General features: G+C 46.2%; 1 protein-coding gene across 1 annotated transcript in view; it reads left to right on the top strand.

Moving 5' to 3' along the window:
- Nucleotides 1-256: 256 nt before the first annotated feature.
- BRINP1 (BMP/retinoic acid inducible neural specific 1) overlaps nucleotides 257-18,374 on the top strand; it is a 158,863-nt gene continuing 140,745 nt past the window's right edge. The window contains exon 1 of the mRNA XM_072960010.1: nucleotides 257-624. The gene's annotated coding sequence lies outside the window, so the exon portion shown is untranslated. The remainder of the gene's footprint in view (nucleotides 625-18,374) is intronic.

Genomic DNA, 18,374 nt, shown 5'->3' with positions numbered 1-18,374 from the left:
CTCGGGCCACCCAGGCCGCCCCTCCCTCGGAGGAGGCCTCCGTTCTCTCTCTGGTCCTCTCTTCTCTCCTCCTCCGCCTAAAGATGTACAAAACACTCCTCAGAATAGACCCGGCTCCTGGCTCCTCCCTGCCCGCCCCCCGGCAGCCGCTCCCCCATTCATTTTCGCCCGTCGCCGGGTAAGTCCCTCCCCCCGCGTAGCCCGGCCTCCGCTGCTCCCCGCCCGGAGACCGCGGCGCACTTGGACTTCCCTCTCCATTCGCCAGCCGCCTCGCTCCCGGGCCCCACGGCTGCGAACTGATCTGGCGCGGGGGGAGGAGGAAAGCGCAGGCGAGCGGACGAGCGAGAGGGGGAGAGAGCGAGCGAGCCAGAGCGAGAGAGCCGGGAGGCAGAGGGAGTAGTGACCGCCTTCCGGAGCCGGGATTCATGCCTGTCCTCGGGACCAGCGAAGGGGACTTTACGGCTGAGTATGAGCCAGGCTGCTAGGAGCCAGGTACCCCCACGCCTGCAGTCCCCGCGCCGTTCCCGGTATGCGAGCTGGACGCAGGGCTCTCCCAAGTTCCCTCCGAGCCGAATAAAAAGCGTCCGCCCTCAGCTCTCCGCCAAAGACGGACATTGACTCCAGGTAAGGCGGCGCCGGGCGCAGCGCCGGCAGCCCCTCTGCCCTTGGAGACCGCCCCGGACCGCATTCGGGGCGCCCCCGCCGCGCCGCCCCTCCCCCTCCCGGCTCCCTTCCGCGCTTCCCCCGGCCGCCCCGCCGCCAGCGAGTCCTCCCAGGTTCCCGGGAGGAAGGGTCGGAGTGGGGGGGGGGATGTCTCTCTATTCTGGGGCTCGAAGGGTTAAGTGAGGGTCTTAGTAAGTGGCGTGTGCGCTCCCCGCGCGCTCCCGACGTGTGTACCATGGTGGGAACTTGATGTGGTGGTGTGTGTGTTTGCGTGTGCGGCGTCGTTTGCGTTCGATGCGTGTGTTTGTGGTGTGTGTGTGGGTGTGTGTGTGATTGTGTAGGCAAGGGGGTGAAGAGAGGTCCTATAACCTACTTAAGGCACGGTTTGTGTGTGTGTGTGCGTGTGTGTGCGCGTGCATGTTTGTACGTATGTGTTTGTATGTGTGCGCTTGTGTGTCTTTTTAATTAGATCTCTCCAGCTTCCACAGAATGGGATCCTTATTATAGGATCACGTAGCCATCGGGAAACCCGCTGTGGGCTCCTCTTGGGGCTCTGGGCTTGGGATTTGGGGAGGATTATGGGGCTCGGGATGGTACCTTATTTAGCCCAATACTGGAACCCTTGAAGGAAAATTTTTCCAAATGATGGAGATCTGCTACACTTGGACTCATCGTTTAATATGAAGGAGAAATGGCCAAACCCTGAGGCAATGAGACACTGTCACTTTAAATCCCACACTGGGCAGACTCCAGGATTCTGATGGGAATTTGGAGTCACTGGGTAGTGGGTGACAGAAAGAGAGAAGTCAGCAGTGGACTCATCTGGGGCTTGGCAAGTCTAGGATAGAGTCTGCCCTGCCTCTCTCGGCTCGTAATCACAACAGCATAACAGTACCTCCTGCTTCTGGTGCTCTTGGGGTGGATCTGGGCAAGTTTGCATGCAACCCCTTCAAGGGAGAGGAGAAAGAGTCCTCGGGGACTTGCTCATCCATCATAGTTACACAGAATTGCAGAGGAAATTTCATTTGGGGGCAGCTCGGGGTAATACGGAAGGAGATGGAAGGGGTACTTCCCTAAGGCAGATTCCTCCTTCCCTTCCCCATTTCAGGCAGGCTTGGGGGGCCCCAAGAGAATGTCCTCCTAAACTGTGCCTCCTCATGGCTCCACTGGACTTAGGAGGATACTGGGAGAAGGCAGAGCGGCGGGATGTGTGTGTGTGTGTGTGTGTTTCAATGCCGAGGGAGACCTACAATTTGGGAACCGGTTGTGGGTGGGGAACTCATGGTAGAATGTGGCGGTAACTGACTTAAACTGCTGTTAATTTGCACCTCACATCTCTTGCTTGGTTCTAATATACTGCCAAGGGCACGGGGGTGGAGGGAAGAATCCCCGTAAGGAAGACAGTTCGGGTCATGTCCCTCTTTCCTCTTTCCTCCGCCCCTTCGGAGATTCTCGAGGTAAGTCCCCTTGGCCACCCTGGCTAGGTCCTGCTAGGCTTGGACTCTGGGGCCAGCCATTGATTTGATTCCCGGATGCCTCTTAGAGGCTTGCCCTACTCAGCAAAAATGCTGAGTTTTACTGCTGTTAGCATGGCTTCCAGACTCGGCAGCTGTTACTTTCCCAAGGTAGGAGGCAGCCGTTCTGCTCTTAGGCAGCGAGGCTCGGGAGGACAAGAGCTGAGACGCTGGGATACAGACGCCTGTCTACCTTGGCAGGAAGGGGCCACTGAAAAAGCCTTTTAGGGAAAAAAAGTAGAAATATACTTGTCTTAAAAAATACACATATGTATATATATATATATATGTATATATGTATATATATGTATATATTTATCTTCTGGGAGAGATAAAAGCAAACATGTGTTTGCAGGAACCTGCCCTGGCTGGTGGGTGACGGTGCTACCTGCAAGCACTTGCAGACACACCATTCTCTGGCCAGAGGCTGATACCTTACAGACTGAAGCTGTCACAGGGCCACAAGGAATCTGCTTCGGGAAACTCATGTCAGAGCAGAGGTCCCTAGTTCATTTTGGGTGGGGTGTGTGAAGGCAGAGGACGAGACCCCATGTTAGGAACTGCTCTCGTTTTCTCTCTTTTTCAATTCATAGACAGTCGAAGCTGGAAGGAATATTAAAGAGCAGACAGGCAGGGCTCTGTAGCCTGAGAGGACATGAGAACTCCCCAATGTTCTCTAGTGAGGCAGTGGGATGCCCGGGGCTAGAACTGTGATGCCTGACACCCAGAGCAGTGTCCTTTCTGCTCTGCCACACTGCCCAGGGGGCTACAGATTGCTCTCCACCCCTGCCCTACCACCATTCCCATCCAAGATCATCGTTTGTCTCCCCTCCACAAACTTCTCATTTCAGAGATGCATTTCAAAGCTTCTCCGTTTGGAAACGTGACCTGGAGAGAAAGGGTCCAATGTCTTAATCATGCCCCCCATTAGACAGGCAGAGACAGACAGACAGACAGACAGACAGACACACACACACACACACACACACACACAGAACATACATTCTTTCTCCAGTGCCTTCAGAGAATTACATACGGGCAGGGACCCAATACTGACCGTGACTGGCAGACAGAAGCCAGCAGAGCATCTGGACTGTACCTGAGCTCTTTATTAAAAAACACTTTGCTTTCCAGAGAGCCAAGTGTACACCCATCTATCCATGTAAATACTTCAGGCAAACTCATTTCTTTCAATTCTTTCTATTCTTACCCCTATCCAGCCATATGTATTCCCGTCACAGGAGCTCGCACGTGCACACACGCAGACGTGCACTTACGTATGCTCATGCAGATTCAGAACTCCTGTCTACTTGCTGTAGTCCCCCAGAAGGGAATTGCCCTCTCTGCACCACGTCGCGTTCCCCTTTAGAAAAACATCACCCACACGAAGACTGGGCCTCATAGCTCCAAGGAGGGAGAAACATAAAGCCCTTGAAAGATGCGCTCTTGAGAAGTCAGAACCAGGCCCACGCGAAAGTCTGCTCCCGGACTCCTAGATGCTCGTTTAGGGGTACGGGCGAGCATGGAGAAAAATCGTGGGAGTTTCAGGCCCATGTGCTATAGAGCCTTTCCACGCAGGCTTTTCTGGGGCTGGTTGGCACTTTAGCTCCCAGAAGGGGGAGCTGTGACTCCATTCCAACCAAGGAGAAACGGCTCAGAGATTCCAGATCAGCTGTTGGGCCCCTGTTGAGTTTAGACAGTCCAGCTCAGGCTGCAAGGGATATATTTGAAATTGTACAGGCGGAGACCATAAAAACAGTCCCCTCGACCCTGGTCAGTCCAAATGAAACATCTCCTTCGTAGTGCTTACAAGACTTTATGCTTCTGACCCCAAAGCCTCTATTTCCCTAGAAAGGTCTCTGCCCAAGGGGCCTTCAGTTGTGTGAGGAGGCGTCTTCTGACTTGCGTCCTCTAGCTTGCCCCCTCCCACTTCCTTAGAAGAAACCCCAGGTACCTGAACAGGTCACTGGGTAGACATCTCCTACCCTTCTTCCTCTCCCTGCTCTCCCCTTGCTGAAATCCAAAGGTTAACAGACTGGCCCCCGAACTCCTGGTAATTACACGAGAGCCAAGACGGGGGTCAAGTGAAGGGGACAGGCCTTCACACGTCACTCTCCAAATAATTCCCCTCACTGTTTCCCCATTCGAGCCCTTTCTGCAAGGAACCCCTGTAGGACTTTCTCTCCTCCCTCTCCCAATGTCCGCCTCACCTTTTGAAAATTCTAAAAATTCTATCTCAGCATCCAGCTCAAAGGACCCTTCCAAGAAGCCATCTCCAAATCTTATTTTGTAATGAATCTCCTTCTACCCTGTCCTATCGTATAATTTTGTCTGAAACTCGATTTTAGCTTGTGTCTCTCTTCTCCCTGTTTTATAACTCTGCGGGCATACGTCTCGCTTGCCCTGTTCAATGTGGCCTAAGATCTTCGGAGTACCTCTTTATCCCCAGGGACTGGCAAAAAGTAGTTGCTCTAGAAACCTTTGCTGTTACGACTGAACTTGAGTCTCATCAGCAACCTCAATTTCTCTCTCTCTTTCACTCTATCTCTTTCTGGCAATTATTTCATATTCACTCAAAGCAATGAAATCATGGCTCCAAAATTACGCCGCCTATGCCAACAATGTCGGGGTACCAGTGATGATACAGACAGGTCAACTTATACTCTGCTTGGAAGGGAACGTTACCCTGCTGTGTTCAAGGATCTTTAAGTTTGGTCCCATTTCATCTTCCTTCCAACCAATGAGGCAGATACAGACCCCTTTATGGAAGAGGAAAGTGCAGCTCAGGATGGCTAGATCCCTTGCCCAAGGTCACATAACCAACAGAGCTAGAATTTGAACCTCAGTTCTTGCTTCAGCATCTCTGCTCTTTCCATTGAACCACTGATGGTTAATGATAACCATTGTGGATGGCCAACAGGATTGGGTTTTTCAGGAGATGCTAGGAATAGCTGTGGGCATATTATTAACTCTTTGAAATTCATGTTTCCTAACATTCATCAAAGAATCTCAGTGTTTTAAGGTTTCACTATAACCAACCCTTTCTCCTTATTCAAGAATCAAGAATCCTTTTTGGAATATCCATGAAACATGGCCATTCAGTCTCATTTTTGGTACTTTTAGCAACAGTCAACTCTTGGCCACACAAACCAGCGTATGTTGCCGAGGGAGCATTTTGTTGAAATGTTTTCTTACCTTGATGCTAAATCTGACTTCTGTCCATAAGTCTCTAAAATCATACAACATTGTAATTCTTTTCCAGTTTTGCAACCACAAGTATTGTCTTCCAGACTCAATAGGCCTGTTTTCACAGCCCTGTCTCCTGTAAAAATCCTTTCACACCCCTCACCAAGCTCAGCATTGCCCTTTGAGCATTGTCCAGTTCATCTCGCTTATGGAGTAAGCCACAAAAGGGAGAGGGTGTCCTGAAGCTGAATGAGGATTAAAAGGGCCATTCATTCCTTTCTTGATTCGGAAAATATTTATTGGCTGCCTACTGTTTTTCAAACATTGCTATGGACCAGTGCTGCCACAAAGAACATTCTGTGATGCTGGATGTGGTCCCTGTGCTGTCCAATATGGTAGCCGCTAACCACAGGTGATGGCTGAACACTTGAGACATGGCTAGGGTTACTGATAAATGGGCTTTTAATCGTATTTAATTTTTATTTTAAATTAAATAGTGTATGTGGGTAGCGGCTCCTGTATTGAACGGCCCAGATCTGGATGTTAGAAAATTAGCCTGAACATGGTCCTGTTTCTCATGCAGCTCATTGTCTAGTAGGGGGAGATTGCTGATAAGTGAGTGAACAAGTAGATGTGCCAAATAGTTTCATGGAATAGTAAATGTCAGGCAAATAATAATTGGGGGTAATAGGCTAGAAAGGAATGCAGGCCATGTTACTTTGCATAGGGTCATCAGGGAAAGACATGTCTAAGGGAGTGGCATTAGTGCTAGGATTTAAGTGAGAAGGGGCCAGCCATGTGGTTCTGTAGGGAAGGAGTATTGGAGGCAGTGAGAAAAAACAATGAAGAGGTCAGTAAGCAGAATCAGGCTTAGGAAATCTAAGGGAGAGCGTGGCTGAAGCTTTTGAATGAGAAGGAGCATGTCACGGGGTGAAAATAAGAAAAGGAAGCAGAGGCCAGATCACAGAGGCTTTGCTCAAGATGAGGGATGAAAAGTCTAGACAGCTCTCCTTGGAAATCTCCCTGCTTAGGAAGTAGGATTCCGAGCAGCGAGCAGAGGAGAATCTGGAGATTGACAGAAGCTCATCACCAAGGACTCCTGCTGGGTTTTCATCGTGTCCGCTTTTAATCAGTCATGTCAAGGAATTCTTCTAATCTTAATTTCTAGTCCTTCTCTGAGGGCTGCACACTCTGGAAATACCCCAAGTTGAAGAGAAGGGGAGAAACCTGGAGGGTGGAAGTGGAGAGAAGGGGAGGAGGAGAATGAATGAATACCTGGGGAGAAGGTAATTGAAATGAATACTGGGGAAATAGGATGAAAGCTCAAATTCATCACTTCGGATCAGCACATATTTATTGCATATCTTGTCTGGGGAAGGCCTTGAAGAAACTGACTTAAGGGGTGTGGTGATGAATCCTAACAGGAGGAGAGGAGGTCTACAAATCCATAAATAATTCTCATTTGTGGTGGACGGCTAATTGCCCTCTCAGAAGTTCTGTGAGAGTTTGGAGAGGGGGAAGATTAGAGGAAGACACAGAGATGGAGATGGTGGGTGCTGAGGGGGTAGGGGGGATGACCATGATTCTAAGGTGTTGGAGATCAGAGACCACATCTTTTCATTTCATATCCTCATTAATTCCAAGTTTCATGTACTAAGAGCACAGGGACTCAAGGCACCTGCTTCTAGTCCTGGCTCTTACCACTGTATATCTGGACCACCTTAAGAACATACCTGCCCCTCTCTGGGCTTGCTTTCTGCAAATTGAGAAGGACCCAACAGTGGCCTGCCTTCCTGAAGGGGTGTGCCCGGCTCTATGGAAATGACGCATGACCATGACGAAGTTTTTGTAAAAGCAGAGCGAGACCCATGCATTATGGCCACGCGTCATCATAAGGTTTAGACGACTTCTTGAAAATGAGCACATCAAAAAGATGTCGGACCGCAGGGCACAGACTGTGACTCAAGACAGGATAGTTGAGTGGGACAGGTGTGCCATTCTTGTAACTCTTCATATCGATGTGATTATGGGGTTATGTCAAACCCACTGTCCTCCTGGAACGTAGAAGCCTAAAAAGGCTGCTTAGAAATCCATAGACAGTCCTTGCTACTGAGGGGGCAGAGTAGACAATTAAGAAGATAATGAGGCTGAGGGAAAGTGAAATTAATTTCTTTTTTGCTTATGAAGGTGAGGGGGATCTTTGTCTCTCAAAGGAATGATCTTTTGGAGATTGCAGGTGGCCTTCAGGAGAATAGACTGAACAAGACTGGGTGTGAGAAAGTTAAGAGCGATCAATTACCTGTCCTGTCTGCTATCCCCTGGAGGACACTCATAAGAATAGAAAGCCTGGTGCAGACTCTGAATATATCTTTCTGAACAAATCTTGATCTCCATTTGTGGAGATTTTCGCACAGGAGGCAGAGCTGCCTACAACAAAGTCAGGGCCATCTTGGGAACAGCTAAGAGACTGTATTCCCCACCCCACCCCCACAAGGGGGAGGAGGTAGATTCAAAAGGCAATTAACAAAAGCAAGATGCAATCGTTTTTATGTAAACTGCAAAGGTCAGAGCAGCAGGGCTCCAAGTAAACGGCCCATCTGAACAGCTAGAACCCTTTGTAGGGGTTAACCCAGTACTGGCCGCGAGGGGTCTCTGAGATGTGATTTATCTAGCCTTTCAACGGTCCTGCAAATGAACCAGTGGGAACCTCTCTGAGAAATAATGGACCCTGGGGGTAATGTGGAGCAGCTAAGTTATGGATTACAAGTGGATTCGGATGGAGGAAGGGCAAACATCTAGGATACAGTTGCTTTTTAGAGGACCCGGACTTCCAAGGGGTTAGTTCGTACATGGATGAATTATTAGCGGGCCCTGGTATCCCTCAGGATTCCAGAAACCCCAAGATCGATCTGGAAGAGCATTCTGAGAATTGTGACAGAGACATCTGCTTTAAGTAGGTACATTTTGGTTTCCATGGTGGTGGATAAGCTAAATTCCTCATGGAATTTGATGGGCTCTGAGTTTACAGACACACGATGCGGGAGGGATCTCCAAGGAGGCTTAGCTGGAACTATAAAAGTGTCTGCGCAAAGCATAGGAGTCATTAAAAAAAGAAAATCAGCACTTCAGGTATGTTTGGGAGTGTGGGGAAAGACTGGAAAGTGGATTACCTGGAGGGGGTGGTAATACGGTTTTTCTGTTGGGATAAATTTTGGAGGCACGATTCTTTGAGATGAAGTGGTCCTTGTGCAATGCCAACACCAGAGATGGCCAAGGGAAGGGAGAACTGAGAGAGGTCATAAAGAATTTTATTCTGAATGCATATCAACAGGACAGCGTCATTTAAATTCCAATGAAGCCTCACAAGTGATACTGGAAAATATTCCTAGATCAGCCACGGTTTTAGCTGCCCTCTCCTCTCATTCCTGACAGTGGGAATCACACATTTAGGCAGAGCATAGGATAGAACTTGAGATCTGGAAGGGTCTTCGCCCACAATATTTGGAAATGGCTGAAGTATCACAGTTATAAAACCATTCTTGAAGCGGGGCAGTATCTGTGCCAAGCATGTGACATATTCTTTGTGTGGTCGTGGGTACGTGATGGGGATATCTTGTCCAGTGTTCTCAGCAAGCTCATGCAGAGGTGGTATCATCCCCCGTTCTAGAGATGAGGAGACCAGGATGTAGTGCCGTGGTGACGCTTGTCCAGGGTCACACACTGAGTCTATAATGTGTTGAGGATTTGTACTATCTCTGTCCCACTTGAAAGTGTGGTGGTTGGAAGTGTGAATGCCGGAGTTTGAACAGCTCTGCCACTGGCTAGCTCTGAGACCTTGGCTGGATTACCTAATGCCTCTGTCCCGGTTTCCTCATTTGTAAAATGAGGATAACTGTGGTCCCTCCTCATGGAGATATTGTGGGGTTTTAATGGGTTTATATGATAGGTGCTTTGAACCATGCCCGTCAGATCATCCATATTATATAAATGTAACCATTACTGATTTTTTTATTATTACTCTACCCTGTTGCATTTGATGAAATGTTGCCCACGCCCCAGGTACGTTCCCCAACTGAGAATGTCTGTTAGGAAAGAGATTATCACTAGTTCATGGCACTGCTTTGCAAACGAGCTTTCTCAGTCATTTTTACCAATCCCCTGTCGCCTAATGTGGCAGTGTGATACCAGCCACGAGGGAAGACACTGAGAGAATGGGAAAAGGCATTGAAAGATGCAAAGTGATTGAGGCAGATTTTTTTTTATTCTTTATATTACCATGTGTCACGATCATCGACCATCAGAGCTGAAAGTCATCTCCAGTATAGTCCGGGTCGCTTTCTCATTTTTTTACATATACGCTTTTTTCGCTTTAGGATCAAACTGCGTCCGAGTTGGTTGTGGTCCCCGCTGCCCGCTGCAGCCCATGTCATTGTACCTCTTGACTTGGTTTTCTAATCTAGAAGACCAGGGTGTTCAGCAGGTGCCTATGGAAGAGCGACTGATTGACAGCAGACTGCATGCTCTCGTGTGAACCGTGTTTATCATCCTCCTCCACACGACTCCCCTCTTCCTCATTCTATTTCATTTATCTTACCATCTGCTTGCACATCTTAACATATTTTTATCTTATTCAACATAGTCGTACTCTGAAGTTGGAATTTGTCTCTCCGTTTTCCAGATGAGGGCCTTGTGGCTTGGAGGTGAATCCAGATTTACAATTGCTTAGGTCTCAAACCTGCATTAGCAGACACTAAACATAACATCCTTCCACTGAACTGCCCTCCCTCCGTCCACCCCTCTAAGGCATCGTCCAGCCCTTAGCAGCTTGGTGGCTTCCTAAAATCAAAGTAGATTATTGCCGCTTGGTCTCCATTGTCTTAGGCCAGGTCCATTGCTGCAAATCTCTAAGCCTTCTGTCACACAGGCCCTGCCCTCAATCCGGTCCTGTAGACACCTAAATGAGAAAGGCATCTATCTTACGTGTGTTCCGGGAGATGTTATAAATGGTGCCACTGGATGGGAGCTTCTTAAATCTCCTTAATAACCTGCATTTTGCTTTCGCTCCTTCTTTATCTGTCAGCATCATGAATATCTTCCACACTTCCAGTGCTTTCTGGCTGCCAACTTCACAGCCTCTTAAAATAGTAATTTAACTTCACAATGCCCCGGCAGGAAACCTTAGCTTAGCATTGTTTATTTCCACCCTTAAGTAGTGGAAGCTCGAATGTTGCTGAGATCAGGGCCAGGAGTCTTAGAATAAGCTACTTTCTAACTCTGGGCCGGAGCCAAGAGCCAAGATCTTACTTTCCTTGGGAATAGAATCACCAATGCCACCTCTGGTAACAGTAGCACTTTTAAAAGTAGCTCAGGAAATAGGGTGGAGGTGGCATGAATTGTGACAGCCAGATGTTGTAAGAGAAAAAAAAATACATGATATATATAGATAGATAGATATAGATATAGATAGAGAGAGAGATCTGCATTTAATCCCTCCCTCTACACACACATACACACAAACACACACTATATATATAAATGAAGAGAATGTTGAATGTACTTGAGAAGAGATAGCAAGGAAAAGAGCAGTGGAATAAGGGGAAGATGACCACTTCCATCTCTATTAATGGGACACAAGCACAGATATGGTCATAAGATCATGTGATCAGAATGTGATCTGGGGATGGGACTTCCAGCCAAAAATGGGATGGGGAACACACTCGGTCAATAAATCTATACGAAAGCTCCCACATATTCAGCTTCACCAGTAATCAAATAGATGGAAATAGCAATGTGATATCACAGAGCATCATCAAATTGTGTGTGTGTGTGTGTTTAATGTGAGCATCCAGTCTTGGCAAGAAAGAGGAGAAAAAGACACTCTCCTGTGGCTTCGGCGGAAATCTTTATGGAATGCAACCTTTTATGAAATGCGACTTTCATTCTTTCCTGTAAAACATTGTTTATGGAGCACCGGTTCAGTGGAAGGCATTGTTCTAGGAGCTATAACTACAGCAGGGAACCAAACTGAATCAGCCCTCGCCTGCTTGGAGCTGATGTGCTAGTGCGGGAGAAGATAAGTCAATAAACAAGGGAACATCTAGTGTGTCAGATGGAGATGAGTGCAATTGACACGGCGGGGGGCACGGCGGGAGAGGGCGTGCCGTTCTGTAGAGACGAGCGATGGAGAACCTCCCTGAGATGCTAACGTTGGGCAGAGGCCTGTAGGTAGCCGGGGGTGGGGGAGAGCCTTCCAGCAAGAAGAAGGTCGTGGCGGTGGGACTGTGCGTGGGGTGTTAGGACCAGGGAGGGGACCCGGGTGGCTGCAGTGTTGCTGCAGTGAGGGGATCAAAGGGAGGGAGGGGAGAAGCCGGGGTTGCCTTGGAGCAGGGTCAGCTCCCTATTTCAGTCACTCCCTCTCTCCTTATCTCTGTCCCTGTTTTTTAAAGAAGGTGCACATCTTTCTATTTTAAGAAATTCCCCATTCTAAGAAGTAAATTAATTATGCATATGAGAAGAAGGAACTTTATTAGAGTGTTTGGGGGGAAAAAAACCACAACAGAACGAAGCATATAATGGAATATCTAGAGTCATTCAGGATGATAGCGGAGGGCTACCTTTATAGGTTAGAAGCTGGGATGAAGATACGGAGCATCATCTGTAAAATGGGGCTAATGACAGCCCTGAGCGTTCTGCTGTGAGAATGAAGACGATCATATGTATAAAGCACTTAGCAATGTGCCTTGTATACAGTAAGTGCTCAATCAGTGGCATTCATGATGACATTTATCGACACGGATATATTTTTTTGTAAACTATTGCGTTAAAAAAGACAACATAAAGTGCCGAATGTTGTATATTTTAAAAGATGGACCCAGTAGCTGAGTGGTTATCTTCAGTGAGAGGCTGAGTGGGTTTCAGTCTCTCTTTTACACTTAACCTGTATTGCCTAATATTTCTTGAATGAACATGCATTACTTGGGTAATGAGCATTTTGAGTAGTTGGACGTGGTGGATCAGTGAACAACTGTGGGTAGAAAAAAAGACCCGAAGCAGAGACTTGTGCTTTAATGCAGAGTTTCCTAAATTTCTGAGTCATCTGTCTTAAATCAAATTTAAATGGACTCATATTTTTTTCTTTTTTCCTTTGACCTTGGCCTGAGCAATAATATTCATAAAAAAACTAATATTTGATGAGTCGTTTAGACGTTGCAGTACACACTAAAACAGCTATCATACCCTCAGAAGACGAGCTGTATCACATGTGCATCACCTGGAATCATTTTACCTGCTGGTCGTATTTTGTGTGCCACGATTTGGAAAACAGATTTAGTGGTGACCGCCCGAGAATTAGAGGACTGTAGCTTTGAATTTTAGGTAAATCACAGCTGTTCTCTGAACCTCTGGTTTCCTGGATTGTAAAATGAGGGCTTGAGATTTAACCAAAGTTGTAAGAAACCCTCAGAGGGGCCCCTGCAGAAGGAGGAGGTGAGTCCATCCTCACCTTGACATCCATATCAGAGCATCTCTAATTTATCTGCTTCCCCTTATTACTCTTGGATAAGGGTTGAATAAGGGGTTCCAAGGCTTTAAAAACTGACTTGAGATCATGAGTTTAAACATTAAATGATCACTAAAGGGGACTCCCTAATGACAGATTTTCGCCCTAGATTAAGCCATTATCTTGGGTTCTTTGGGAGGATATACGACCATGACATATTCCCAAGGGCTTAGTGGGAAGAGGAGGCATGCGTAAGACGATGCCCTAGCCACCCTTGTCATCACAACGCGTGGCGTATCATTGCCATCGACGAATTAAATGAATTCAAGAAGGTGGGAGCCATATTCAGGGCAGCATCCTATGGAAATGAAGTATTTCCGCAGTAAACCTCAGGAGTGGAAGCGTGCTAATCCAAGTTGCCCAGGGGAAGCTCGGGACAGGCAATGGCATTGGAGGGATGGAACTGTCCTCCTGGAAGTGGAAAGGGGGCTTTCCACGTAGAGGAAAGGGGAGGCACAAAGACGCGGCTCCAAGCTTGTGTGTGTTTCTCATCATAGAACCACAGAGTGTTAGAACCGAGCCTTCTAGCTCAGTCCTTTCTAGGACTTTAGGATCCATCATATCCGACCCTCCTTTTTTTTTTTTTTTCTCCCCCCTCCACCCCAGATAAAGAAATTAAAGCTCTGGCAGAGGGAATGTCATGGCAAAGGCCACAGTCTATTACTGGAATTGTTCAACCTACAGCCCCAGACTCCTGACTCCCAGACAACAATTATGCTACTGGCAGAACATTGTCATGTTGTTTTCCAGGGCACACTGCTTCTTTTGAAGCTCTGAGAAAATGGCGTTGTGTAGTCAGATACATTTGGGAGCTGTTCAATGAACTACCCTCTTCCTGGGAATCAGATTGTGTATAGGCACACTTAAGGCTCTGACAAAGTCCTGTAAGAGAGATTTTTAAATCTTATTTAAGCTTTCTCAAAATTTGACCACATAATTTCAACTTTCTATATTTTTCATTTAATTTTTATCCATGTTCTCCATAACCTATTTTCGAAAACTGCTCTAGACATAGCTATCTTCCACAGAAAAATAAAAATATTATGCCTGTAGAAAAGTTTTATATAAGAAGATCTAATGGTCTGGATTATTTCTGAAATGATGATCATATTAAGAAAATTATTATCAAAGAAAAGTGAGAAGGGAAGTTTCCCAAATTTAACGTAAGTTTCACCTTCCTTCCTCCCTCGCTTCCTCTCTGTTTCCTTTCCATCTGCCTTTACCATTCACTTTCCTGCCTATTTTCTCTCCTTCCTTATTCCTTTCCTCTGTCCCTTTTTCAGTTCATTTCTGCTTCCCGCCCCCTCCTCCCCTTTTGTTGGGGAGTTACTGTGTTCCGGATTCTGGACAGGCTCCAATGAATAGGACATTTTCCTGATCTGAAGCTCTGCTGGTCTGTTAAGGAGACCGATGTGTAACCTGGGGTAACACAGAGTAGCTGGTGCTGAAACTGGAGCATGCACAGCATGTTAGGGAGAAGAGAGGTCTGTCTGTGTGAGCCTTGAAGTTTGACTAGCCAGTTGGGTAGATGGAGGAAGGGCATTCCAAGTAGAGAGTGGGAGATGACATAGTACAGTCTGACTGGGGAGCGTGCTCAGGGGTTCAAGTAAAGACATAATTGAAGGATGGGACGTATAAAACCTTAGAACTCATGTTAAGTAATCTGTATTTAGAAAATTAGAAGACAATTGACTTGATCAGATCTGGGATTAAAAACGACGAGGAGGAGGGTGGGAGGAGGGGAGGGAGGATCTGATGGCCTTGGAGCAGGTAGTCAAAACTGTTCTGATGACCAGCGGAAGATGTCCTTCTAGGCTAGAGCAGTGGCCAAAGAGTGGACAGATTGGAGAAACAGTGATGGTGGGACAAGGGACAGGGAGGGGTTAAGGATGACTTCCGCCAAGGTTGTGCCAGATCTAGGCCTGCTCTCTCTAAATAGTGCTTCCAGAAACAGCAGGGTCTCAATTATCTCACCGTGGGCTGGGAAATTTAAAAAAAAAAAGTTCTCAAAACAAGATTAAGTTTAATTTGCTTTAATTGAAAAATAAACACATGCCATGTACATCCCTTTCAAGAGGAGAAGGAAAAGCTAGAAAATGAAATGAACAGTTGGGTGTGGTAGGCCGTCAATTATCCGAAATTCTGAAACGGGAATTGGTATTAGTTGAGGATGTTAATTTGGAGTTAAATTCAAGGTGATGGAAAGTTTAGGTCTTCTCTCTAGGCATTGGTTTTCTTCATCTCTCATTAGGTTGTTATTTTTATTATTATTAAGGACATTATCATGGAATAGAATCTGCAAAAATACTGAATCACTGTGCTGTACACCTGAAACTAACATATATTGTAAATCAACTATACTTCAGTTAAAAAAAAAAGAACATTATAAGGCAGTTGTGGAATAAAGGAAGGAGTGTTGAACATGGAATCAGACAATTTGGATTTGATTCTTTCTCTGTCATGTTCATTATGTGACCTTCGGTGAGCTGCTTCATTTCTTAGACTCAGTCTCCTCATCTGTAAAATGGGGATACTGATCCCTACATTGTTGGATTCCTATGAGGATTCTGTAATTAACATACATGGAAGGTCTAACGTACTGTTAAGAGATGATGGAGAAAGGAGGAAGAAGTTTAGAAGGAGCAACCTGAAAAGAAGGAAGTGGAATAATACTGCAGTAAGTCCAATTGACTCATTCAATCACACAAGATTTATTGAGAGCCTTCTGTGTTCTGATGCTGGAGGATACAATGGCGGGAGACAGCTGAGCCCTGTCTCTATGCCACCTCTCTTCTGTTAATCAGTACTCCCAATCTTTTGGCGGTAGCATGGGGTCAAGGAGGAAGATTAGGCTAAGGGAGGTGTCTGGAAACCCTTCGGATGTGCTTTAGGAGCCCTTACTTCAACTGGGCATCCTTCTCTCTTTTCACAACCACCCCTCCTTCCCCGGTCAAATACAGGTGCTTTGACCCTGATGTAGGTTCCATTAGTCTCATGGGGAACACAGTCTAACAACCACATTCGTACCCAGGTGATGGTGGCTTGGAATGGTAAACTATGTGTCTGATTCTTGTAATATTGGCATCTTAGGATCATAGTTGTAGAATCTGAGGATAATAAAAACTGAGAGTCAGCATCTCATGGACGCACAGAATGTAATATTTATGGAATGTAAAAATGACTCCTAGTGCCACCAAATCTTAAAAGTCCATAGAATCATGAAATTAGAGTCTCTTAGAAGGAAATGACATTTTACGATTATCTGGGCCACCTTCCTTCCTAGTTCGTGGAAAATACTAATAAATTAAAAATGCAAACATTCTTGAGAATCATTATACAAGAAAAAGGTGGCCATGAAGGAAATACAATGCTTAATAACACTAGTGGTAAATATATTGGCCAAGTGCTCTCATGATGCACTGATGGTGGTTTCTGAACATGACAAAATTTCTTGGTGGTGATGGTGGGAAGGTGTCAATGATCGCTGACCTCACTGATACCTGGACAAACACTTAAGGCACAGAAAGCTTGAAGCAAAATAGGAATCAATGACTTTGCTCACTGACCAGCCCTGCTGTAATTATTCATGTTGTCTTTTTATAAAACAGTCCCCTAAGTATTGGTCTCCTTTCTTAGGACTGTGAGCTCCACAAGGTTGAAATGATATATGGTTCAAGGTTTCTAAAAAATGGCTTCGCATAGCTGGACCCTTCAGGCCTCCAGTCTTACTATCTTCTCCCTCCTAACTTCCTCTGGTATACGTGCGGTCAGCTCCTGTTGATCTGAGTCCTTGCTTATGTTTCCTCTGAAGTACTGGCTTGTATGGCCAAGGTTTTTCTTTTTGAAAAACACCTGGCATCCGTCTTGTGTGTGGTGGTTTCCTCCACATCCTCTCACAGGACCTCAGATCCATGGCTTATTTTGACTCGCACAGAAAGAACCTGGCTTAAGGAAGTGTGTAGAGTGTGTAGACCTCTTTGCTGTGTACCATGGAAGCTCTGTGTGTGTGTGTGTGTGTGTGTGTATGTGTGTGTACTGCTTACATAAAATGTGAATTTGGATGTTTCTCACATGACTGTGCAATTCGAATGTGCTCATGGATTCCTACGTGCATCCCTATGTTGGTGAACTTGTGTGGGTACGGATGTGCTTATGAATCGCTAAGATGCGTACATGATTATGTGGTTCTTGACACCCATTTGTTGAGTGCTGCATAACTGATAATGAAGTCAGTGCTTTCATAGACGCTAATATATTGGATTTTACAACTATGAAGTAGGTCTTACAGTTTCTGTTTTGGAGACGTGTCAACTAAGGCTCTTAGAACTGAAGTGATCAGGGCTGGTATTTGAGATAGAATCTCTACATTGAAGACTTTCTTTACATGTTTTTTGTGTCTGAGTGTGCTTGGTGTGTGAGAACAGGAATGTGTGTGCTGTGTGCATGTCCATATTTGTTCATGCGTGTATGGATACGCTTACATTTCTTTTTTTTAACATGCATTTCTTAACACCTGTGGATGTCTATATATGAATGAATGTACTCGTAGTAAATACGTAAGCACCAGCTGAAACCATAACCATCCAACAAAGCAAATGTGTGACTTTGGTTTTGGGGGTCCGGGGAGTGGACTGTATGAGCTGTAGGGGAAAAACAACCAAGAGACAAAGGATGGACAGCTTGGTGTTAATTCATCCGCGGTGCTGACTTGACTACGTGCTTTGCAGGGATTTTTTAACTACAAGTTATTAATCCTTGAGATCTTTTTTCAAAATAAGTATATCCAGGCCAACCCTGACCCACTGAGTCAGATTTTTCTTGGTAGTACTCTGATTTCAGTGATTTGAGAAACATCCCCCAGCGGTTCTGAAGAGCATCCTTGACTACCAGCCTTGCTCTCCGGCAGCCTTCATCCAACAGCAGTTCCCGAAGGCTCGTGTGTGCCCCATCTTTGGGAGTGGGGGAGGGTTGATTGACAGACGGGATTCCAGCCTCCACCATTCTGGAGCCTCACTCAGGAGTCCGTGGTCTGGACCCAAGGTCTGTTGAAAAGCATCAGGTGTGTCCATTTCAGGTGAACCCGAGACCTGATTGAGTGACATATTAACTTTAAAGATAGAAGAAGAAGAGGGAGCCAAAGGAAGCAAATATCGGAGGGCATTCATGATACAGAAGCTTAAGGAGGGGAAAGAGAGAAAGAAATGGAAGGAAAGGGATGAAGAAGTTGAGGAAGCTGTCAGGATGCCCTGGTGTGGTCGCTCTGGAAGGAGCAGGAAAAGTGGAAACCTACAGGGATTTTTTTCCTCTGTGCTTCACTTCTGTCATTTCACCAAGCGCCTACAGGAACTCTCTGAGGCAGGCCCTGGTTTTCTGCTTTGCAGATGATGTGACTGAGATTCAGACTTCAATGATTTTTTTTGAAGTCACACAGGAACAGAGCTGGGATTCGAACC

Source organism: Vicugna pacos, chromosome 4, assembly GCF_048564905.1.
Source record: "Vicugna pacos chromosome 4, VicPac4, whole genome shotgun sequence".
Lineage (NCBI taxonomy): Eukaryota > Metazoa > Chordata > Mammalia > Artiodactyla > Camelidae > Vicugna > Vicugna pacos.
Note: the sequence above shows the minus strand (reverse complement) of the source record. Positions and strands in the feature narration are given on the sequence as shown.